Source organism: Nomascus leucogenys, chromosome 21 (genome assembly GCF_006542625.1).
Source record: "Nomascus leucogenys isolate Asia chromosome 21, Asia_NLE_v1, whole genome shotgun sequence".
Taxonomy (NCBI): Eukaryota; Metazoa; Chordata; class Mammalia; order Primates; family Hylobatidae; genus Nomascus; species Nomascus leucogenys.
This window is the reverse complement of record NC_044401.1, coordinates 27,828,623-27,853,861: the sequence shown is the minus strand read 5'-3', so window position 1 is coordinate 27,853,861 and position 25,239 is coordinate 27,828,623. Positions and strand designations below refer to the sequence as shown.

The 25,239-nt window shown below is 37.3% G+C and overlaps 1 pseudogene; it reads right to left on the bottom strand.

Annotated features, from left to right (window-relative positions):
• LOC115832181 overlaps positions 1–18,462 on the bottom strand; it is a 40,091-nt pseudogene extending 21,629 nt beyond the window's left edge.
• Positions 18,463–25,239: the final 6,777 nt, after the last annotated feature.

Sequence of the window (25,239 nt, the reverse complement as noted above, 5' to 3'; positions counted from 1 at the left end):
CCCAAAATTAGTAGCTTAAATAATCGTTGTATTTTTCTCATGATTTGTGGGTCAAATATTTGCAGAGTTTGGGTGGGTCGTTTGTCTGTGCTGCCAGTGGAGTCAACCAGGATGGCTGGGGCACGGGACTGTGTCCAAGATGGAGCTAATGTTCTTTGGCATCTCTCTTTCCATATGATAGACCATGCTTCAAAGTTCTCCATGTGGGTGTTTCTCTTAGCATGCTGGTCTTAAAGTGGCACTTCTTTCATGACAGCTAGCTTCTAAGAGAGAGAAAGCAAGCCTCCATGGTAGTTATGGGACATTGTATCACTTCTATCATATTCTATTGATCAAAGAGGTCCCAGGGTCCACCCAGATTCAAAGGGCAGGGTGTGGGTGGGGGATTTATTCTACCTCTTGATGAGGACATGGCAAAATGACACTGCAGAAGGGTATGTGGAATGGGAGACATATTTGAACCATCTTTGGAAAAATACAATGTATCACAGACAGATTAAAAGATTCATTTGAAGTCAGTATGTGTTTAAGCTACCTATGGCTGCTATGACAAATTACCACAAATTCAGTAGCTTTAAATAATAAAAAATTATTGTTTTACCGCTGAGAGTCTAAAACCAAAGGGCTAGCAGGGATCCATTCCTTCTGGAGACTTCGAGGAAGAATCCCTTTCCTTGCCTTTTCCAGCTTCTAGAGGCTATCTGCATTCCTGGACTCCTGGCCTCATCCTTGTATGTCTACCAATTCTTGCTTTGTCATTCCATATCCTACTACTGACTCTAGTCTCCTGCCATTCTGTTATAAGGACTCTTATGGTTTAATCAGGTCTTCTCAGATATCCCAGGATAATGTCTCCATGGAAAGATCTTTCGTCACATCTGCAAAGTCTCTGTTTGCCATATAAGGTAACAGTCACAACTTCTGAGGATTAGGACATAGATGTGCTTGTGGCAGGGAGGGGCAGGCAGGGTGGAGGAAGGAGGTCATTATTCAGCCTATCATGATGAGTTAGAATATTTTCACAAGTAAGTCTTGGCTTACACATCATGGGGCTGTTTCTGGAGCCCCTATCTTAGTCCACTTTGTGTTGCTATAACAAAATACCACAGACCAGCCAATGTATAAAAGAAAGAAATTTACTTCTCCCAGTTCTGGAGACTGGGAAGTCTGATATCAAGGTACCTCAGCATCTCATGAAGGCCCTCTTGCTACACCATCCCACAGCAGACGGCAAAAGAGTTAGGGCGAAAAAGCAAGAGGCTGAACTTGCAGCCTCAAGCCCTTTTATAATTGGTGTTAGGCCATTCATGATGGTGGAGCCCTAATGACCAAAACACCTCCCATTAGGCTCCACTTCCCAACACTGTTCCATTGGGAATTACGTTTCCAGCACATATTTTTTGAGGGTCACATTCAAAGCCTAGCATTTGCTCCAGCCCCTAAAATTCATGTCCTTCTCATGTGCAGAATACATTCATTCCATCTCAATAGTCCTGATATGGTTTGGCTGTGTCCCCACCCAAAATCTCATCTTGAATTCTAATCCCCACAATCCCCATGTGTCAAGGGACAGACCAGGTGGCGGTAATTGAATCAGGGGGGCGATTTTCCCCATGCTGTTCTCATGATAGTGAGTGAGTTCTCATGAGATCTGATGATTTTGTAAGTGTTTGGTAGTTCCTCCTGCATTCATTCTCCTTCCTGCTGCCTTGTGAAGAAGGTGCCTTGCTTCCTGATACGGTTTGGCTGTGCCCCCACCCAAATTTCACTTTGAATTGTAATAATCCCCATGTGTCAAGGGCAGGGCCAGGTGGGGATAATTGAATCATGGGGGCAATTTCCCCCATACTGTTGTCATGGTAGTGAGTAAGTCCCACAAGATCTGATGTTTTTATAAATGGGAGGTCCCCTGCACAAGCTCTCTTGCCTTCCACCAGGTAAGAAGTAACTTTGCTCCCCATTCACCTTCTGCCTTGACTATGAGGCCTTTCCAGCCATGTGGAACTGTGAGTCAATTAAACCTCTTTTACATTATAAATTACCTAGTCTCAAGTATGTCTTTATTGGCAACATGAAAATGAACTAATACACTTTCCCTTTGCCATCTGCCACGATTCTAAGTTTCCCAAGGCCTCCCCAGTCATGCTGAACTATAAGTCAATTAAACATCTTTTCTTTATAAATTATCCAGTCTTGGGTATGTCTTTATAATAGTGTGAAAACAGACTAATACAAGCCCCAATGTCTTAACTCATACTAGAACCAACTCAAAAGTCCAAAGTCCAAAGTCTCATCTAAATCAGATATGGGTGAGACTCAAGGCATGATTCACCCTAAGGAAAATTCCCACCAGCTATGAGTTTCCAAAACGCAATGAGATAAGCATGATAGACATTTCCATCACAAAAAGGAAAAACAGGTAAGAACAGTAACTGGTCCTAAGGAAGTCCAAAACCCATTAAGAAAAACAACATAAAATGTTAACACTCTAATATAGTTTTCCTTGACTCTATGTCCTGACTTCTGAGCACACAGGGGTAGGGGTTGAGCCCTCAAGGCCTTGGCCAGCCTATCCCTGTGGCTTTCCTGGGTGTAGGCCATGTTGCAGCTCTCAAAGGTTGGAGTCTTGTGACTGCAGCTGTCCTGGACAGAAGTTGCATACTGGTAGCCCTGTAGTTCTGGGCTCTCGGGGCTTCCCAACTCCCATGGCTCCACTAGGCATTGCCCTGGTGGGGGCTCCCTACAGTGGCTCTGCTGCTGTAACAAGTCTCTGCCTGGGCACTCCCAGGCTGTCCATAATAACCTTTGAAATCCAGGTGGAGGCCACCATGACCCCACAGCTCTTGCATTCTGTGCACCTGCAAAATTAACACCACATGAATGCCACCAAGGCTTATGAGGTATGTACATTCCAGAGTGTTGGGTTGAGATGCACCTAGGCCCACTTGAACCATGGTTGGGATGGCCAAGGGGCACTGTGCTGAAATTCAAGCAGCAGAGTCCCTAGGTCATACAGAGCACTGGTGGTCCTGCAGGTGTCCCTCTGGAAACTGCATCAAGGTCTTGCTCTGGGCCAGTGATGGGAGAGGCAGCCTCAAAAATCTCTCAAATATCTTTGAGGTGTTTCACCCATTGTTTTGAAAAACAGCACCTGGCTCCTTTTATTTATCTATTTATTTATTTATTTATTTATTTTAATTTCAACAGGTTTTGGGTGGAATAGGTGGTGTTTGGTTACATGTATAAGTAAGTTCTTTAATAGTGATTCCTGAGATTTTGGTTCATCCATTACCCAAGCAGTGTACACTGTACCCAATATGTAGTCTTTTATCTTTCACCCCACTTCCACCAGTTCTCCCAAGTCCCCAAAGTCCATTATATCATTCTTATGCCTTTGCATCCTCATAGCTTAGCTCCCACTTATGACTATGAACATACAATGTTTGGTTTTCCATTCCTCAGTTACTTCACTTAGGCTAATGAGCCCCTGGCTCCTTTCTATTCATGGTAGTCTCTTTGGCAAATGGTAACTTGGGACACACCCTTGGTTTGCTCTCCTAAAGACCTTTTCACTCTTTATATGACCAGGCTGCAAATTTCCCAAATATTTTTGCCCTAATTCCCTTTTAATTATAAATCCCATCTTTAAATCATTTCTCTTTTTCTCATATATTACTGTATGCAGTTAAAAGTAGCTACAAAGGCTGGGCACAGCAGCTCATACCTGTAATCCCAGTTCTTTGGGAGGCTGAGGCACACGGATCACTTAAGGTAAGGAGTTTGAGGCCTCCTGGCAAACATGGCAAAACGCTGTCTCTACTAAAAATACAAAAATTAGCCAGGTGTGGTGGCACACGCCTGTAATCCTAGCTACTCGGGAGGCTGAAGTACAAGAACTGCTTGAACCTGGGAGGCAGAGGCTGCAGTGAGCCAAGATCACACCGCTGCACTCCAGCCTGGGTGACAAAGCAAGACTCTGTCTCTAAATAAATAAATAGAAAAATAAATAAATGTAGCCACACAGTTCCTTCAATATTTTCTTAGAAATCTCTGCTATCCTAGTACTTATCTCTTAAATTCAGCCTTCCCTAAAGCCCTCAGGCATGGAGATAATTCAGCCATTTTCTTTGCCACCTTGTAACAATGTTGGTCTTTACTCTAGTTTCCAGTGCTTTGTTTCTCATTTCCATCTAGGATCTCATCAGAGTGGCCTTTAGCATTCATATTTCTACCAACAATCTAATCATGACACTTAAGTAATCTCTAAGAAGTTACTTTCTTTTCCTGCATGTCTTCTCTTTTTCTGACCCCCTCACCAGAATCATCCTCAATCTTCCATTCACAGCAATCTAGGCTTTTCCTAGCCTGCTCCTCCAGATTCTTCCAGCCTTTAGCCATTACCCGCTTCCAAAACTGCTTCCATATTTTCAGATATTTCTTATAGCAGCAACCCAATGTCTGGCACCAATGTTTTGTCTAGCCCTTTTTGTGTTGCTATAACAGAATACCACAGACTCAGTAATTTATAAAGAAAATATATTTTTTACAGTTCTGGAGGCTGGGAAGTCCAATATTAAGGTGCTAATCATCTGGTAAGGGCCTTCTTACTGCATCATCCCGTGACAGAAGGTAGTAAGGCAAAAGGGTACAAGAGATAGAGGGGGAAGGGAGCCAAACTCAGCCCCAGTAAAACCTAAGTAGTTTTAGGTTTCGAATAGTCTTATCTTTGGTTCATGTGTCCTTCCTCTTGAATCATTCTACTCTCAGACTTCATTTATTCTTGTGTGAAGACTTCATTAGAATAGTTTTTGAGAAGCTTCATTTTGCATCTCTGGCAAATTTTACAGTGAATACCAGCCAAAATTTGAAAGCTCTGAGGCTGGAGACCCAACTGAAGTGTTTCATATGGGTTTAACACCCCAGGCCAGACTACATTAGCTTAAACACATAAGGCACGTTATATAGAAGCCTACATTAATATTCATGATAATACTTTCATGGAAAAGTGCATTCAGAATTACAGTGTGAAGAGCCATTTGCTTTGCTACTCCAAAGCAGTGCAATACAGAACCCTCATATTCCCACTTCTCTTTCTTACCACACAACAGGAATAGTAAAAATTGAGGAGGGTAAACAGGAAGGTGAAAGGTGGAGGGAGATTGTCTCTGCTTCTGTAAACTGATGCAGAAGCTTCCACAAGAAAAGGGATTAAAAACAGAAATTAGGAGCATATGAAAGAAAGGCTAAGAAACAGACCCTTTCAAGAGAGTTTCTGGTGGTCAGGCATAGCCTCTTAGGAAAAGATCTTGCTTACATGTACCTTTGCTTGTATTTTTCACCATTAGTTTTATTAACAATTGAACTGGTTTTCATTTGCCACTTTCTGTAGGCACCATTATCCTAGCTATCTTGATTTGTCAATTCTAAAAAATAATTAAAACAGCCACTGACTCCTAGACAAAGGTTGTATTGGAATTATAATGGATCAAGAGTCAGGTAAATATTTTATTTCTCCAAGAAACTACTTTGTACTCCTCTGTCTTTAAGTCACAGAAGAGGCATCACATAAAAGGCTGAATGTTTGCTTGTTTTGACTGGAGGAGCACAAGGCTGAGTTATTCATACCCCACCCCTTTGACAGTATATTATGATCGCTGGTCTTTGAAAGGCCCATCACTTTCTTTCAAAAAATACATACATATTCCTTTCTATCTCTATTTCCTCCATTTCCACTTTCATTCACCCTTTAGGCAGTCATTCTAATGGGTTCTGTGGTTTTTTTTGTTTGTTTGTTTGTTTGTTTCTTTGCTTTGTTTTGTTTTTTGTTTCTTTGTTTTTTTCTCCAAGACAGAGTCTCTGTTGCCCAGGCTGGAGTGCAGTGGCACGATCTTGGCTCACTGCAAACTCCACCTCCTGGGTTCAAGTGATTCTCATCCCTCAGCCTCCCCAGTAGCTGGGATTACAGGCCTCGCCACCACTCCTTCCTTCCTGGCTAATCTTTATATTTTTACTAGAGACGGGGTTTCACCATGCTCTTCAGGCTGGTCTCGAACTCCTAACCTGAAGTGATCCATCCTCCTCAGCCTTCCAAAGTGTTGGAATTACAGGCATGAGACATCATGCCCAGTGGTTTTGTGTATTTTGAAAATTTGTAAGTGTTCTTGAAAATATATATTTACAATTTCATGTCCATTTTTTTCATGTGTGTAAACGGTTTTGTGTTATATATCACACCCTCCAATATTTTTTTCTCAGAACTTGATTTTTATGATCAATCCATGCTGCTACATATAATTCCTTGCTACTAACCACTAAGCGTTACACCACAGTATGCAACCACCACTTTATAATTCTCTCTACCCATGATAAGATGCTCAAATTACCTCCAACTTTCTACCTCTACAAGAAGGTGGAAAGTACATCCTCATGTATGTCTTCTTAGTACCTGCATAACAATTTCTTTGCAATAGATATCCAGCGGTGGAATTGTGTGATCATTAAATAGGAATGTACTTAATGGCTCTGCAGAGGTGCATTCTCACCAGTGGAGTATAAGGATTTCTACATCCTTGCTTTCTAATTTTTGGCAGACTAATAGGCAATAAAGTAATATCTCATTGTTTTTCTGATTTCTAAGGAGATGGAGCATATTTTCATGTCATTTTCCAAATCTGAAAGTTTTCTTCTTTGAAAATTTTCCCTATTTTTTTTACCATTTTTCTATTGATCCTTATTTGCTTTTCCTGCAGATTTGAAAAAAATTAAACATTTATAAATATCATCTCTTGATATTTATATTTTGATATTTATTTGACAGAGACAGACAAATCTGTCGTTTGTCTCTTAATCTTACTATTCATGTCTCTCTTGTAAGATAAATTCTTAATTTTGTTATAATCCAATTTATTATTTCACCTTACAGTTTGTGAATTTAAAATTTTCCCCCATGCCATCAGTCACAAAGATATTCTCCCATATTGTTTCTATAATTTCATAGTTTTATTTTAACATTTTTGTCTTTATTCCATCTAGAATTCACCTTTACACTTGGTGGTAATTAAAAACCCACATTTATTGCCATTGCTTTTGGTGTTTTAGACATGAAGTCCTTGCCCACGCCTATGTCCTGAATGGTATTGCCTAGGTTTTCTTGTAGGATTTTAATGGTTTTAGGTCTAACATTTAAGTCTTTAGAGTTGGAACCAACCCAAATGTCCAACAACGATAGACTGGATTAAGAAAATGTGGCACATATATACCATGGAATACTATGCAGCCATAAAAAATGATGAGTTCATGTCCCTTGTAGGGACATGGATGAAACTGGAAAACATCGTTCTCAGTAAACTATTGCAAGGACAAAAAACCAAACACCGCATGTTCTCACTCATAGGTGGGAATTGAACAATGAGAACTCATGGACACAGGAAGGGGAACATCACACTCCGGGGACTGTTGTGGGGTGGGGGGAGGCGGGAGGTACAGCATTAGGAGATATACCTAATGCTAAATGACGAGTTAATGGGTGCAGCAAATCAACATGGCACATGGATACATATGTAAGAAACCTGCACATTGTGCACATGTACCCTAAAACCTAAAGTATAATAATAAAAAATAAAAGAAGAAAAAAAAAAAGAAAAAAATAAAAAAAAACCCCACATTTATTTGTCTGCTAATAGCTGGCCACTCTTCGCAATACCATCTTTAAATAATCCACAGTGACTTACAGTATCATCTTTATCAAATATTAGGTTGTCATAGATATATGAGTCTTTTCTCTGAACTTTCTGTTCAGTTTCATGTTCTGAAAATACCATGTAGTTTTATTTCTATAGCTTTGTATTATTAGTATTTGATAAGGTATTTCTCTCTTTTGTATTTTAGACATGTGTGGATTTTTAGTCCCTCACTTAAATTTTAAAATGAGTTTACTGAGTTTCTCAAAAATATTTTTTTAAACAAGATTGCTCTGAACATATAAGTTTGAGGATAGCCACACACAGTAGCTCACATCTATAATCCCAGCACTTTGGGAAGCCTGGCAGGAGGATTGCTTGAGCCCAGAAGTTTGAGACCAGCGTGGGCAACATAGTGAGACCCCATCTCTAAAAATATAAAATATAATAAGATAAAATAAAATCAATTTAATCACTTTATAGCATCACTCAATTCAACATCATGAAATATCTTTCCATGGTTTTAATTCATTTTCTATGTCTTCAATATGAGTATTAACATATTCTCCACAGGGTTTTTATGTGTTCTTAAGATATTTCTAGATATTTTATGGGATTTGCTGCTATTGCGAATGGCATCATCTTCTTAATTTCTACTAGACTGTTGCTTGCATAAAGAACTACTATGGATTTTTATAGGAGAGCCATAGAATTATGTGAATCTTCTATGTATTCTTATATTTTGTCTATGGATTCTATTTTTTCCAGTATTATATCAATTAAAAGTAATGACAGGAATATATTACAGCTTATGATCTATGAAATCACTATTTTTCTTTCCTTATTGCATTGAATGTAACCTCCAGTACTTTTCTTTTTGCTCTCAATCATAAATAAACTATATCTAAATTTTATCCATTAGGTATAATGTTTACTGCAGATTTTGCTCACTTTCTTTTTCTTTTTTCTTTTCTCTCTCTTTCTCTTTCCATCCCTCCACCTCTCTCCCTCACTCCCTCCTTTCTCATGCCAATTTGTTCAAAACAACCCTATCTTATTCTTGTTATAGCTGACATTACCTTGTGCATTATTAATCCTGAACTGAAGTGTGAAAATTTGGAAGATTAATTATATGGTTATTCTATATTTAACCTTTATCAACCTCAGAACCCTTTCTTACATTCTTAGTTTGACAAAAGCTTTTATCATAACTAAGTAGTGATCTCTATCAATTGCTTTTTCTGTATGAACTGAGGTAATAATATACTTTCAGGGGTGGGGTCTTACTATGTTACCCAGGCTGGTGTCAAACTCCTGGCCTCAAGTGATCCTCCCACTTCAGCCTCTTGAGTGGCTGGGATTACAGGCATAAGCCACTGCACCCAGCTGATTTCCTGATGTTAAATCATCTTTAAATTTTTGGAATAATTCTACTTGATCATGATATTATTTTTAACACACTTAAGATTGGACTGAATATCATTTTATTTAGAATTAATTCAGAAATCAAAAGGAATGCTATTTTTCTTTTCTTTTATTCCCTCACTTAAATTTTAAAATGAGTTTACTAAATGTTCTCTTTATTTGATTTTGGAGTCAAGATTACACAAGCCTCTTAGACTAAGCTCATTTTTTAAGGACAATATCTTAATATGGGAAACATTAACAATTTCTTAAAATTTGGAAGAGTTCATTTGTAAAACCATCTAGATCTGGGTTTCGGGAGAAATAGGAAGAAGAGGGGCTTCGGCTGTGGTTTTAACTTGTTTAATACTTGTTTGTATAACTAAGTTCTCTATCGCTTCCTGTGAAATTACAGATATTTTATGTTTTTCTAGGAACACATCCATTTTATTTAGGTTTCCAAAAGTATTTGATTCAGCTGTTTGTAATATTTTGTGATAGTATTTTTAATCTGTGTTGAGTTTAGAATATTTTCCCTTTCTTTCTTGTACTCTATGTATTGGCATTTCCTCTTTCTCCTTTTTGTTTTTCCTTGATTGTTCTTGCCAGATGTCAGTCTCACTTACTAACCTTTTCGAAGAATGAGAATGCGCTTTTGTTAATGCTCACTTTTGTTTTTCTATTTCACTTATTTCTATGTCTGTTTTTGGTATTTTAAAACTTCTTGTTACCCGGGGTTTGCTCTATTGTATTTTTTTGTGTTTGTTTTCTCAATTGGAAAGTTCAGGTCATTTTTTAAATTGTCCAATCTGTTCTATCACTACTGCCTTGTCAGTTAGACCCCAATCCCCCACCACACATACCAGCAGGTCAGGCCAGCTTTTTGCCTACCCAGGCATTTCTTAAACTTCTTCTCGTTGTCATTTTATTTTGTTATTATTAGTGCTTGGAATCTTACTGTTTCTTTAGAGAAGATTTGAAGGGAGGGAGTCAGCATTCTGAGGTAATTCAACAACTTATTTTAGAAACTAAATATAATTTCTTTATTTTTTATTTTTCAGGTTTTTTCCTTATTTTATTTTTTGCCAGCTCACATCAAAAAATGATTTCTAATGTTTGTATTTAGGCTCAGAGTTCACCATTCTTCCCAGAAATTTTCTCTCTCTTTAATAGAAACACCCACTCTATTAGGTGATACTAGGCCTATGGAAATGGTAGTTACTTATTCTACTTCTTACAAAAGAGAAGAACACAATTTAAAAACTATAATGAACCCCAGAGTACTTATTTCCAAATCACATGTTTTCAAGATAGTACATGGAATATGTAGGCCAATTGAAGTGCTTTATTAGCCCCTGAAAACAAAGTCTAAATATTGCCCCAAATATATGGGTTACAATTCTTTAATTTCTTTGGTGACCTTTTCTCACTACAGGGACCTTCCTGTATGAGCTGTTGTAGTTAGTAAAACCACTGTTAGATTTACCAGGGAAAGGATAGTTTTGTTTTGCTTTTCAAATTAGAGCTCTTGGCCTATAGAATATACACATCAAATAACAAAAAAAGTGTAACTTAGGCAGGACATTTTTAAAAATTGTTTTTAACAGTGGAATTCACCACACATGCCTATATACAAATAATTTCCAAAATATGAAATTTAAATTAAAAAAAATCCTAATAAAAAGTATATTTTTTGTTTCGCATGATGAGTTGATTAAACAGGAACACATTTGAAGAAGATTTTGACACAGTAAGTTATTTATGTACGTTGACTTATTTGGTGACTTAAAAGCTCTGAAGTTAGAAAATATAGTTACAGTGCACACTTAAAACTACAGAACCTGGAAAGCTAAACAACTTGTTTAACCTGACACAGCTAAAAATTTTTAGGTCTGAGGCTGGAGCCCACATCTTGTGTTTCTGTTTTAGTTTGTTTTATTTTATACTTTGGTTTTTTTTACTATGTTGCCAAATGAGATAGGCAAAGAGAAGAAAGAGTTGGGTGGGGCCAGAAAAGCAGAAGTTAAGAGAGATACGAGGATAGAAGAAAAATACTTTATCTAAGGAACTTCCCCAGAACACATAATGCTGTATTAACATGGTATTTATCTTTATCCAAAGGTACTCTGATCAAAGGAATGTATCCTCTACAGTAGTGTGCATGCAAAAATGCAGCCTAATTACATGGCCATAAGAAGCAAGAGTTAACACTGTATTTTTTAATGCACACATAACATTTAACAGCCAAATATTGTCTATTTTTATTATAAAATATTTACATTTTTATCCAAAATTAGAAAGCTGAAATAGTCTTGATATACTATCTTTTCTACACTTTAATAGTACAAATTCTTGGGTTTTGTTTTGAAAAGTGAGGAGTAACATGTAACTTTACAAAAGTAAACATCTTTTTCATGGATGTAGATCCATATCCCACTGCCCTTTTAAAATACACCAGCTAAGGCTGAGCAGGGTGGGTCATGCCTGTAATCCTAGCATTTTGGGAGGCTGAGGAGGGTGGACACTTGAGGCCAGGAGTTCAAGACTACCCTGGCCAATATGGCGAAACCCCCTCTCTACTAAAAATACAAAAATTAGCTGGGTGTGGTGGCACATGCCTGTAATCCCAGCTACTCGGGAGGCTGAGGCACGAGAATCACTTGAACCCAGGGAAGCGGAAGTTGCAGTGAGCCAAAAGCAGGCCACCGCACTCCAGCCTGGCTGACACAGCAGGGTCCTGTCTCAAAAAAGAAAAGAAGTTAACCCATGAAAACACATATGCTCATAGACTATGTCTAGCACCTCAGTATAACTGAGCATCAGCCCAAGAGCTTCATGAGAAAGACATGAGAAAGAAAATCACTAAAATTTAAAATGCCACATGGTAATTAAAGAACCGTTCCAAATCTCTCAACATGTCTTAAATATAAAGACAGCAAAATTGCATATAAAATGAAACCTCACTCCCAAGGATAATGAAATTACACTGGATGGAATAGATAGGTGGAGAGTTAGACAGGAACATATCTAAGTTGCCTTCCGTTTCTAAGATTATATAATTGGGATGTTTTGAGCTTACCTAAGTATTTTGGATAAAAATAATCCTAGAAAGAAGAAAAAGAAAACATAAATCTTAGAAAACCTAAATTTCATTGTAGAGTTAAAACTTAATTTTATAATGTTTTTATATTAAAGATGCGAATAAATTACATATAACCATCATTTTCACATTATAATTTTTATATAGTAAAATATACCGAGAAAACAATAAAATCAAACCAATGAGATACTTAGGCTTAAAGAAATATTGATCAATTAATCATGTTTCAAAAGTTTCTAATCTGAAAACAAGCTCTATTTAAGATGGTAAATATAATCATACATGCCCTTTTTTGTACATCCTTTAATTTTTCCATAATGATTAGATAACCATTTGACACATTTTATGTCGTAATGGTCACCCACACCAGATTCAATGTTGAATCACAGTAACATACTCTATTTTTTTTTTTTTTTGAGATGAGGTTTCTTTGTGTCAACCATGCTAGAGTGCAGTGGCATGACCATGACTCACTGCAGCCTCAACCTCCTGGGCTCAAGTAATCCTCTCATCTCAGCCCCCCCAAGTAGCTGGAACTACAGGTACAGGCCACCATGCACAGCTGATTTTTTGTTGTTGTTAATAATTTTTTTGTAGAGATGGGGTCTCACTATGTTGCCTAGGCCTCAAACTCCTGGGCTCAAGTGATCCTACTGCCTTGGCCTCCTAAAGTGCTAGGATTATAGGTGTGAGCCAAGGTGCCCAGCTAACAGTGACATACTTTGAAGTGAATTAAAGTAGACATTTCTCTTGTACATCTTATGTACATGTAATACATTACTTATAAATTGGTTGTGTACCAAAAGTTTGTCTGTAGATCAGTCATTTGGAGTAAAGAATGTGCTTTCTTAAAGGGAGAAAAATGTTAAACATTTCTGATAGTAAAGTTCTCAGGCTGGTCTATGAAAGCATTCTTGAGCCATAATATATTTAATGTGTACCATTAACAGCACAAGAATACCCCATGAGAAACCAGAATTTCTGCACAAAGACATATTCAATGTTACCATTTACTAAGTACAGAACATAAGCTCATCCAGAACTGAGTCAAAGGCCTCATTCTTACCTCCTCTCACATATAAACCTACACAAGAAATGGGATTCAAAGTGATGTTGTGACCATCAAAGGAATGTATTAGAGATGTGGATGCATAAGTGGTACTGTGGGGACTGGAAATGTGGACTGCGGTATTAGGGATGTGGACAGGGAGTGATTGGCTAGGGTTGAAAATGATCACACCTGTGATCATGATACTCGTAACAAATGTTTGGTGTGGGTGGGGCAGGGGGGTCACTGTGGTCACACGTGTAATCCTAGCACTTTGGGATACTAAGGTGGGCAGATTGCTTGAGCCGAGCCTGGGCAACATGGCAAAACCCCCTCTCTACAAAAAATACCAAAATTAGCCAGGTGTGGGGCTGCACACCTGTAGTCTCAGAGACATAGGAGGCTGAGATGGGAGGATTGCCTGAGCTGGGGGGTCAGGGCTGCAGTGAACCATGATCATGCCACTGCACTCTAGCCTGGGCGACAGAGCAAGACCCTGTCTAAAAAAAAAAAAACAACAAAACTAACTTTGTTTTTTCATATCTCCTCTTTGTGTCTTGCTCTTTCTGTCACTTTTTTCTATTCTGTCAATGAGACCAATGTTAGAATTAGTGGAATGGAGGAAGTGCACAAATGAGTTTTCCTTCCTCATTATCTCTCCTTCTCTGCATCTAGGTCTTCTCCCACACTGGGCTTTTGCTGCTTAGAGGCTAAGCTGATAGAATATATCTACTATGCTAGAAATACATTCTCAATATTAATAAGTGATGTACTAATATGGTATCTTGGGCAGACAGGCATGCCTTACAATATTCCAGAATACCAAAACAAAAATTAAAATGGGTGGGGTAAAAAATAGGTAAAACAAGAATGGCAGAGTGTTGACCATTACTAAAGGGGTGGGGGAGTTTGTATACTGAAATTTATTACACTGTTCTCTCTACTTTGAGGTCTATTTATAATTTATTTTAAATTTCAATATTAGATGATACCTACAATTGTGACTTAAAATCTTTCATTTAAAGTAACAGTAGGCCGGGTGTAGTGGCTCATGCCTGTAATCTCAGCACTTTGGGAGGCCGAGGCAGGTGGATTGCTTAAGCCCAGGAGTTTGAGACTTGCCTGGCCAACATGGCAAAACCCCGTCTCTACTAAAAATACAAAAATTAGCCAGGAATAGTGGCTCTAATTCCACCTGCTCAGGTGACTGAGGCATGAGAATCTCTTGAACCCAGGAGGGGGAGGCTGCAGTGAGCAGAGATTGCACCACTGAACTCTATCCTGGGCAACAGAAAGAGACTTTGTTTCAAAAAATAAAAATTAAAAAGAATGCCAATGGAGAAATTTAATGAAGCATTGTGATAACAATCCAAACTGGCATGCACACACACACACACACACACACGTTAATACTTCAGACATCCTCTCCCCTCCCTCTAATGCTATCAAATTCTAGTAAGAAGAAAATATTTGCAAACCATGAGGTCAATACTATCTATTTGCTGATAACGAAATATAACTGAACTATAGTTTAGTCAGAACAAGCTGTTATTGGTGATCATGTCTGCCTAACAAGCCCATTTTCCTTTAAGGTACTTCCTCCCCCCTACCCCTAACACTATTAAATTCTGGTTAGAAGAAAATATTTACCAACCATGAGGTCAATACTATTTGCTGATAATGAGGTGTAACTGAACTATAGTTTAGTCAGGACAAGCTGTTACTGGTGATCGTGCCTGTCTAACAAGCCCACTTTCCTTTGAAGGTAGTTCCTCCTGAAATGGAAGTGGTTACGTGTGGAAGGTGATACACAAAATTATTGACTTTAAGATGGAACAGAAGGGAGTATGGGCTGGAAATGTTCAGTATGTAGTTGTATGTCTAGATGTGTGAACTTGATAGTTTCCATAAATGCTTACCGTTTCAGGGTCATTTTCAAAGACCTCCCTGGGTGCTTCTTTATTGCACAGTTCTTCAATGCATTTCTCTTTCAAAATTACCCTGTTTGGTTTCTTCAAGTAAAGAATTTGCATGACGCTTCCTAACCGGGACTTGTGAAGCCTGTTGCTTTGACAAAACTGAAGGAAAAAATAAGTTTATATGAATTAATCATTTTTCCATCTAAAATATATTGTTTTATTAAACAATAAGAGTTAAAATCATTTTCTGTCTATGAATTGTTTGACATTTAAAATCAGTATGATCAAACTAAAAAAAAAATGCAGATATAGAAGCTTGTTGGTTAACAATTCAGAGAGCAGGTTTGGTGTGCAGCTGTAGCCCTTGTATGATGGTCTACACAAATTATTCAGGTTTATACTTGAGGTTAAACACACCAACTAATATTCGATATTTCCTTCATTATGACTACATTGGAGAAAACATACTGAGGCCAGGTGTGTTGGCTCACCTTAGTAATCCCAGTACTTTGGGAGGCTGAAGCCTGAGGTCCACCTGAACCCAGGAGTTCAAACCCGGCCTGGGCAAAATAGTGAGATCCCATTTCTACAAAAAAAAACAACAAACACATACATATATATATATATATATATATATATATATATATATATATAGTTTTTTTTTTTTTTTTTTTGAGAAGGAGTCTTGCTGTCGCCCAGGCTGGAGTGCAGTGGCACGATCTCAGCTCAGTGCAACCTCCGTCTACCAGATTTAAGCGATTCTCCTGCATCAGCCTCCTGAATAGCTGGGATTACCGGAGTGCACCACCACATAAAAAATATTAATTGGGCATTGTGGTATGCACTTGTTAATTGGGCAAGGTGGTATGCACATTGCTACCTGGGAGGCTAAGGTGGGAGTGCCACTTGAGTGCAGGAGTTCAGGGTTACAGTAAGCTATGATCATACCACTTCACTTCAGCCAGTAAGACCCTCACTCTAAAAAAAAAAATCTGAAAAAAAAGAGAAAAAAACATGATGAAATGCGTATGCTAAAAGCCGCAGTCTTAGCCAGGCCTGGTGGAACATGCCTGTAATCCCAGCCATTTGGGAAACTGAGACATGAGAATCGTTTGAACCAGGGAGCCAGAGGTTGCAGTGAGCTGAGATCGCACCACTGCACTCCAGCCTGGGCAATAGAGCAAGACTCTGTCTCAAAAAAAAAAAAAAATCCATACCATCTTTAAAGCAAGAGTAATAAACTTTCTCAATTTTAATGAAAAACCTTTAAGATCTCTGTGGAGATTGCTGTTGAACAGCAACAACAAAAATAACATTAAAAAGTTCAATATCAAGCAACAGACTGGAGAAAAATACTTACAGCATATAGAATAGAAAAAATAGCATCAGGATAAGCCGACGAATACAGAAATGCATGTATGGTTGTATATAAAATCATTTCTAAAATATAAACAAAACTATAAATTAAACAATATAAACAATCCTGTAAACCATCACTACAGAGAATAAATGGGCAATAAACATTATAAAGTGTTGAAATCAAACTATTTTAAAAAATATATTTTTGCATATTAGACTGGCAAAACTTTAAAAGAATGATAATATCAATTATTGGTGAGAGTAAGGGAAAACATGTATTCTTCTTGTACACTGGTAGTGGAGCGTAAACTGGCAGGTTTTATTTGAAGGTATTTTGGTAAAATTTCAAGCACACATACTCTTCCTCTCAACAACTCTGCTTCTAAGTATGTCGTACATATATGCCCATGTGCTGGAAAAAATGGAATTATTTATTGAAAGACTGTTTTGTGAGATCAAAAAATTAAAAATGACTTAAATATCTATTAAGAGGAGCACAGGATCAGGCATGGTAGCTCATGCCTGTAATCCCAGCACTTTGGGAGGCCAAGGCAGGAGGATCACTCGAGCCAAGGAGTTCAAGACCAGCCTGGATGACAAAGAGAGACCCCACATTTCCAAAAAATTTTAACAATTGTTCAGATGTAGTGGTGCATGCCTGTAGTCCCAGATAGTCAGGAGGCTGAGGCAGGAGGATCACTTGAGCCTGTGGGGGGTCAAGGCTACAGTCAGCTGTGATCACACCATTGCACTCCAGGGTGGGTGACAGAGCAAGACCCTGACTTAAAAAAAAAAAAAAGAGGGGAATGGAAATAAAAGCTATAAAAACTTGTACTGTGGAATAATATGCAGTTGCCAAAATGAAGATACTCTTGTACTGAAGATCTCAAAGATACAGTAAGTTAAAATGCAAGTTGTAAAGTGCCACATGCATAGCATAATTCTCTATAAATCAGCTAAAGTAGTAGATGTGTAAATATCATGTGGAAAAACACATAGAAAAGAATTTGGAAGACAAACTGCTAATACAACGATTATATATGGAGAAAATTATGGAGAGTGTCGAGTTTTGGTTTATTATTTTAGTATGTTAATATAACTTTTTAATGAAAAATGTAAAAAACCTAAATAAAATCTACAAATAACTTTTTTCCTGATTTTAGCCACAAATGGTTCTTTCACTAAGAAGATAAACAAGTAATATAAATGTCTGAATTTCTTTCCCTTTTCTTGTCTCTTATTACCTGGTAAACAATAAGCATTAAATACTCAAAAGTTGACTAATAGAAGAAAAAAGAAGCAAAAAGACTAATCAACAGTCACTCAACTTATTTATTAGTTAAGTAAAAAACCTTTCAAGAGTGAAGTAATATTACTTTATTTCTCTGACTTGTCAAAGCAGAAGTTTAAATGTAATGGATAAATAAATAAATTGTTTGGGTTAGATTTATAACCCTATCTCTTGCCATGTTTATCATGCTCATTAAAATAGAGATTAAGTCAAGGCAGTGTGTATATAAAAGACAGTACTCTGTGATCATGGTATCTGCCAAGTGTGTTATTGACTTACCAATGACAGTCCTGTCAACAATGAAAGAGCCTGACATGGGCAATTATCTCATTTATTTGAAGTAGTTTTACTCATGCTAGTTTGTAATAAATACAGCAAAAAATTTGGACTTTTTGAACTTCACAGCAACTATGTGATTCTTTCTGGGGAAAACAATAACACTTTCATTGAAGGGTGAATACACTGATTCAATTTTAAAAATCAAGGTTAAATGCACTTAGGAAATAAAGCTCCATATATATTCACTTCCTGGCATTTTTTCCTTACACAATATTAACTTTTGGAATTAGGAGTTTGATAGTGATTTTTAAGAACATCTCTTTCCCCATATGGGCCCCCATTAAAGGGTACAAACCAGGTGTAATAACACATACTGTATTCATGCTTGTGAAAGCAAAGGTCTAAATCACCCAGAATAGCCAAAGTTTTTGAGTTCTTGGGAATGTCCACTTAAGTTTATAAAAGTAAACATAACCACCTCTATTTTTTAAGAGACGATGAAACTCAGGTAAAAAGCATGCAACATATTTTTCCATAATTGCAAAGTGAATAAACAACAAAACTACAGCTAGATCATAGGCATCCCAACTCTCAGACCTGCAATCCATTGTTTATTATCTGCTGCTTTTCAAAAATCAGGAAGTTTTATTGTCTCTATTGTTGAGAGGAATATTAAAAAACAATAACTGTTATGCTTCTGTCCTACAGGAAAATTAAGCTAACAACAACAAAAAATTTTGTCTAAATATATTTGCACCAAATTTTGATTTCATCTAGTTCAGCCCAACAATACTTTAAATTGATATGATATATAACAATGTTCAAAGCATGAATTAATTATTTCATTTGATTTTCACATAATGAAATAAACTATAAGACAGAATTATTATCCCTATTTTTCTATTGAAGAAATTGAAGCTGAGAGAGGTGACATGATTTACTAAAAGTTGTGCTAATGGCATTCAAATATACCCATCCCCTTAGCCCAGTGCTCTCTTCTTCAGTGTATTCTGCTACTCAAATGTCTACGATGTACCTGATTTAATTTTTTTATTTACATATTTTTATTTGCAAATGTGTTTATCAGTACAGTGAAACTAAATTATAGAGACCCTGATGTCATTAATTTAGACAAAATTACTTTATAATAAAAGACATTGTAATTAATATATTATGTAAGATTTTAGAACTTCAGTGGAATGGGCAGCTTCATGTTGATGCCATTTCAACAGTGAATTATTTCAGTCTACCTACTTTCTAAGAATGTCACTATCTGTAAATAAAAAAAAATCATTGTGGTCTAGAATTACTTTTGTGCCTCCAAATTCTGAGAGAAGTACTTTATCTCCAGCTTTCACACTGACTACTTGAATCCCTTTCCTTTAGGGCCCAATCCAAGAGTGTTGCTTGCAATACTTTTCCTGAGAAGTTTCTAGAAGCAAAATGCCTTCTTTGGTTATGGTTTTGGCTGCACTACTTTCAGCCAAACAACACTTGGTCAAAGAGCAGAAGAAACTTTCTACATGTTTGGTCTCCCATGACTCTCGCTGCCACAGTTCATACTCTGTTCCTGCACAACTGCCCCGAACTGATTTTAATTTTTGTAAAAGAAACTATGTGGTTGTGCAGTGGATAAGGTCACTATCTTAAGTAATTAGCTGTCCTTTATAAAATAAACCCATCCATCTAAGAGAATGGCTTTTGAAGCAGTCTACTGTTTCTTGCCAGAAAGATACAGGTATGACATCATGAACCCAAATTAAAACTACAGGACTGTGGGATGAGACAAGCACGGGGTGTGAAGTGCTTTCACCAATTGCCTCAAAGTCCTTCTGCCCAAAAATATTCACCCTGCTGACATGCAGCAATATCTAAAAAGTTCCATTGTTTACCATAATTACCATGACATATGACCACATAAATGCTGTTTTACATTATGTCCTTTAATCTGAATCATAACTGTTATAAGTAGAATAAAGTTTTCCGTTTCATATATGAATAAGCTAAAATTTAGAGTTGAGTTAATTTTAGCAAGTTCCCACAGCTGAGAACACAGACAACCAGCATCCAAAACCTGTCCTCTTTTTTGTATTAGCACACTGTCCCTTACTCATTTTTTTCACTTCTTTGTATTAAGAAGCATCTCAAAAAAGTCCTTGTTAAAACCCAACTATGTTGCTTGAAAAGTGTTACATTCAGATTCAAAATTTTAGGTTATAATGTGGAGTTTATGAGTCTTTGAAGATAAGAAGTATAACTGAGTCAACTTGATTTTTTTAACTTCTCTGAGTCACTCCTTCTTCAAAATAATGACCAAAGCAAGTTGAACAATTATGACAATAATAAAACCATTGTGCAAACATGAACTGGTATTCTCTTTGAAATTGTATTCACAGACTGCATATGTTCTCTTCATGTGAGGGGTAAATCTTTGTTTTTTGAGTGTAAATTTGATTGACTTACCTACAAAAAAGTAATTTATTAGGATTAGTTTCATAGTAGCCCCTGTAATCATAGTGATGCTAGCACTGTCTCTGCTAATGCCATCCTCTGTTCAAGGAGGGCAAAACCAAAGATCTGTAGGTTGTCCAAAACTGATCAGTCAGGTAAGGATGAGGTGGAAGATGGAGGAGGGTCCAGGCAAGAAAGCTACTTTCTAGTTTTTATGTGAGGCTATTTCCTTTTGCACAAGGAATCAAAGTGCTCCAAAATATCCCTTTGCAGATTCTAGAAAAACAGTGGTTCCAAACTGCTCAATCCAAAGAATGGTTCAGCTCTGTTAGAAGAATGCACACATCACAAAGCAGTTTCTCAGAAATCTTGTCTCTAGTTTTTATGTGAAGATAATTCCTTTTTCACCATAGGCATCAAAGCACTCCCAAATATCCCACTGCAGATTCTACAAAAGTAATGGTTCCAAACTGCTCAATCAAAAGAATGGTTCGACTCTCTGAGACGAATGCACACACCATGAAGCAGTTTCTCGGAAAGCATCTGTCCAGTTTCTCTCAGAAGGTATTTCCTTTTCACCACAGGAATCCTTGGGAATCAAAATAGCCCTTTGCAGATTCTACAAACACTGTATTTCCAAACTGCTCAATCAAAAGAATGCTTCAACTCTGTGAGATGAATGCACACATCACAAAGCAATTTCTCAGAAAATTTCTTTCTAGTTTGTATGGGAAGATATTTCCTTTTTCACCATAGGCCTCAACGTGCTCCCAAGTATCCCTTTGCAGATTCTAGAAGAAAAGAGTTTCCTAACTGCTTAAGGAAAAGAAATGTTTAACTCTGTGAGATGAATGCACACATCACAAAGCACTTTCTCAGGAAGCTTCTGTCTAGTTTGTATCAGAAGATATTTCCTTTCTCACCATAGGCCAAAGGTAAATCCAAATATCCCTTCACAGATTCTAAAAACACTGTGTTTCCAAACTGCTCAATCAAAATAATGCTTTAACTCTTTGAGACAAATGCACAGATCACAAAGCAGTTTTTTTCTTTTTATTATTATTATTATACTTTAGGTTTTAGGGTACATGTGCACAATGTGCAGGTTTCTTACATATGTATCCATGTGCCATGTTGTTTTGCTGCACCCATTAACTCATCATTTAGCATTAGATATATCTCCTAATGCTGTCCCTCCCCCATCCCCGCACCCCACAACAGTCCCCAGAGTGTGATGTTCCCCTTCCTGTGTCCATGAGTTCTCATTGTTCAATTCCCACCTATGAGTGAGAACATGTGGTATTTGGTTTTTTGTCCTTGCGATAGTTTACTGAGAATGATAGTTTCCAGCTTCATCCATGTCCCTACAAAGGACATGAACTCATCATTTTTTATGGCTGCATAGTATTCCATGGTGTATATGTGCCACATTTTCTTAATCCAGTCTATCGTTGTTGGACATTTGGGTTGGTTCCAACTCTTTGCTATTGTGAATAGTGCCGCAATAAACATACATGTGCATGTGTCTTTATATCAGCATGATTTATAGTCCTTTGGGTATATACCCAGTAATGGGATGGCTGGGTCAAATGGTATTTCTAGTTCTAGATCCCTGAGGAATCCCACACTGACTTCCACAATGGTTGAACTAGTTTACAGTCCCACCAACAGTGTAAAAGTGTTCCTATTTCTCCACATCCTCTCCAGCACCTGTTGTTTCCTGACTTTTTAATGATGGCCATTCTAAACTGGTGTGAGATGGTATCTCGCCGTGGTTTTGATTTGCATTTCTCTGATGACCAGTGATGATGAGCATTTTTTCATGTGTTTTTTGGCTGCATAAATGTCTTCTTTTGAGAAGTGTCTGTTCATGTCCTTCACCCACTTTTTGATGGGGTTGTTTTTTTTTTCTTGTAAATTTGTTTGAGTTCATTGTAGATTCTGGATATTAGCCATTTGTCAGATGAGTAGGTTGCAAAAATTTTCTCCCATTCTGTAGGTTGCCTGTTCACTCTGATGGTAGTTTCCTTTGCTGTGCAGAAGCTCTTTAGTTTAATTAAATCCCATTTATCAATTTTGGCTTTTGTGTCCCTGTTTGCAGATGACAGGATTGTATATGTAGAAAACCCCATCATCTCAGCCCAAAATCTCCTTAAGCTGATTAGCAACTTCAGCAAAGTTTCAGGATACAAAATCAATGTACAAAAATCACAAGCATTCTTGTACACCAATCACAGACAGAGAGCCAAATCATGAGTGAACTCCCATTCACAATTGCTTCAAAGAGAATAAAATACCTAAGAATCCAACTTACAAGGGTTGTGAAGGACCTCTTCAAGGAGATCACAAAGCAGTTTCTAAGAAATCTCCTTTCTAGTTTTTATGTGAGGATATTTCTTCTTTAACCACAGGCCTCAAAGCACTCACAAATATACCTTTGCAGATTCTAGAAAAATAGTGGTTCCAAACTGCTCAATCAAAAGTATAGTTCCACAAAGCAGTTTCTCAGAAAGCTTCTGTCCTGTTTGTATTGGAAGATATTTCCTTTTTCACCATAAGCCTCAAAGCACTCCCAACTATCCCTTTGCAGATTCTACAAAAACAGTGGTTCCAAACTGCACAATTAAAAGAATTGTTCAACTCTGTGAGATGAACGCACATGTCACAAAGCAGTTTCTCAGAAAGCTTCTGTCCAGTTTGTATCGGAAGATATATCTTTTTTCACCACAGTCCTCCATGCAAATCAAAATATTCCTTTGCATATGCTACAAACACTGTGTTTCCAAACTGCTCAATCAAAAGAATGGTTCAACTCTGTGAGATGAATGCGCACATCACAAAGCAATTTCTCAGAAACTTTCTTTCTAGTTTGTATCAGAAGACATTTCCTTTGTCACCATAGGCCTTAAGGTGACTCCAAATATCCCTTCACAGATTCTACAAACACTATGTTTCCAAACTGCTCAATCAAAAGTATGGTTTAACTCTGTGAGATGAATGCACAGTTCACAAAACAGTATCTAAGAAAGCTCCTTTCTAGTTTTTATGTGAGGATATTTCCTTTTTCACCATAGGCCTCAAAGGACTCACAAATACAGCTTTTCAGATTCTAGAAGAATAGTGGTTCCAATCTGCTCATACAAAAGAATGTTTCAACCCTGTTAGAGGAATGCACACATCACAAAGCAGTTTCTCAGAAAGCTTCCTTCTAGTTTTTATGTGAAGATATTTCCTTTTTCACCATAAGCCTCAAAGTGCTCTGTCCAGTTTGTATTGGAAGATATTACCTTTTTCACCACAGGCCTCCATGTGAATCCAAATATCCCTTCACAGATTCTACAAACATTGTGTTTCCAAAATGCTGAATCAAATAATTTGTTCAAATTTGTGAGATGAATGCACACATCACAAAGAAGTTTCTCAGAAACTTTCTTTCTAGTTTGTATCGGAAGATATTTACTTTATCACAATAGGCCTCAATGCACTCCCAAATATCCCTTTGCAAATTCTAGAAGAACAGAGTTTCCAAACTGCTCAATGAAAAGAAACATAGACCTCTGTGAGATTAATGTGCACATCACAAAGCAGTTTCCCATAAAGCTTTCATCCAGTTTGTACTGGAAGATATTTCCTTTGTCACCATAGGCCTCAAGGGAAATCCAAATATCCCTTCACAGATTCTGCAAACACTGTTTTTCCAGTCTGCTCAAACAAAAGAATGATTCAACTCTGTGAGATGAATGCACACATCACAAAGCAATTTCTCAGAAACTTTATAGTTTGAATTGGAAGATATTTTCTTTATCACCACAGGCCTTCATTCATATCCAAATATCTCTTTGCAGATTCCATAAACACTTTGTTTCCTAACTGCTCAATCAAAAAAATGGTTCAACTCTGTGAGATGAAAGCACAGATAACAAAGAAATTTCTCAGAATGACTCTATTTTTTATGTGAAGATATGTCCTTTTTCACCATAAGCCTCAATGCACTCCCAAAAATCCCTTTGCAGATTCTAGAAGAACAGAGTATCCAAACTGCTCAATGAAAAGAATTTCATATCCAGCCAAACTAAGCTTCATAAGTGAAGGAGAAATAAAATACTTTACAGACAAGCAAATGCTGAGAGATTTTGTCACCACCAGGCCTGCCCTAAAAGAGCTCCTGAAGGAAGCACTAAACATGGAAAGGAACAACTGGTACCAGCCATGGCAAAGTCATGCCAAATTTTAAAGATCATCAAGGCTAGGAAGAAACTGCATCAACTAACAAGCAAAATAACCAGCTAACATCATAATGACAGGATCAAATTCTCACATAACAATATTAACTTTAAATGTAAATGGACTAAATGCTCCAATTAAAATACACAGACTGGCAAATTGGATAAAGAGTCAAGACCCATCAATGTGCTGTATTCCTGAAACCCATCTCACATGCAGAGACACACATAGACTTAAATAAAAGGATGTAGGAAGATCTACCAAGCAAATGGAAAACAAAAAAAGACAGAGGTTGCAATCCTAGTCTCTGATAAAACAGACTTTAAACCAACAAATATCAAAAGAGACAAAGAAGGCCATTACATAATGGTAAAGGGATCAATTCAACAAGAAGAGCTAACTATCCTAAATATATATGCACACAATACAGGAGCACCCAGATTCATAAAGCAAGTCCTGAGTGCCTACAAAGAGACTTAGACTCC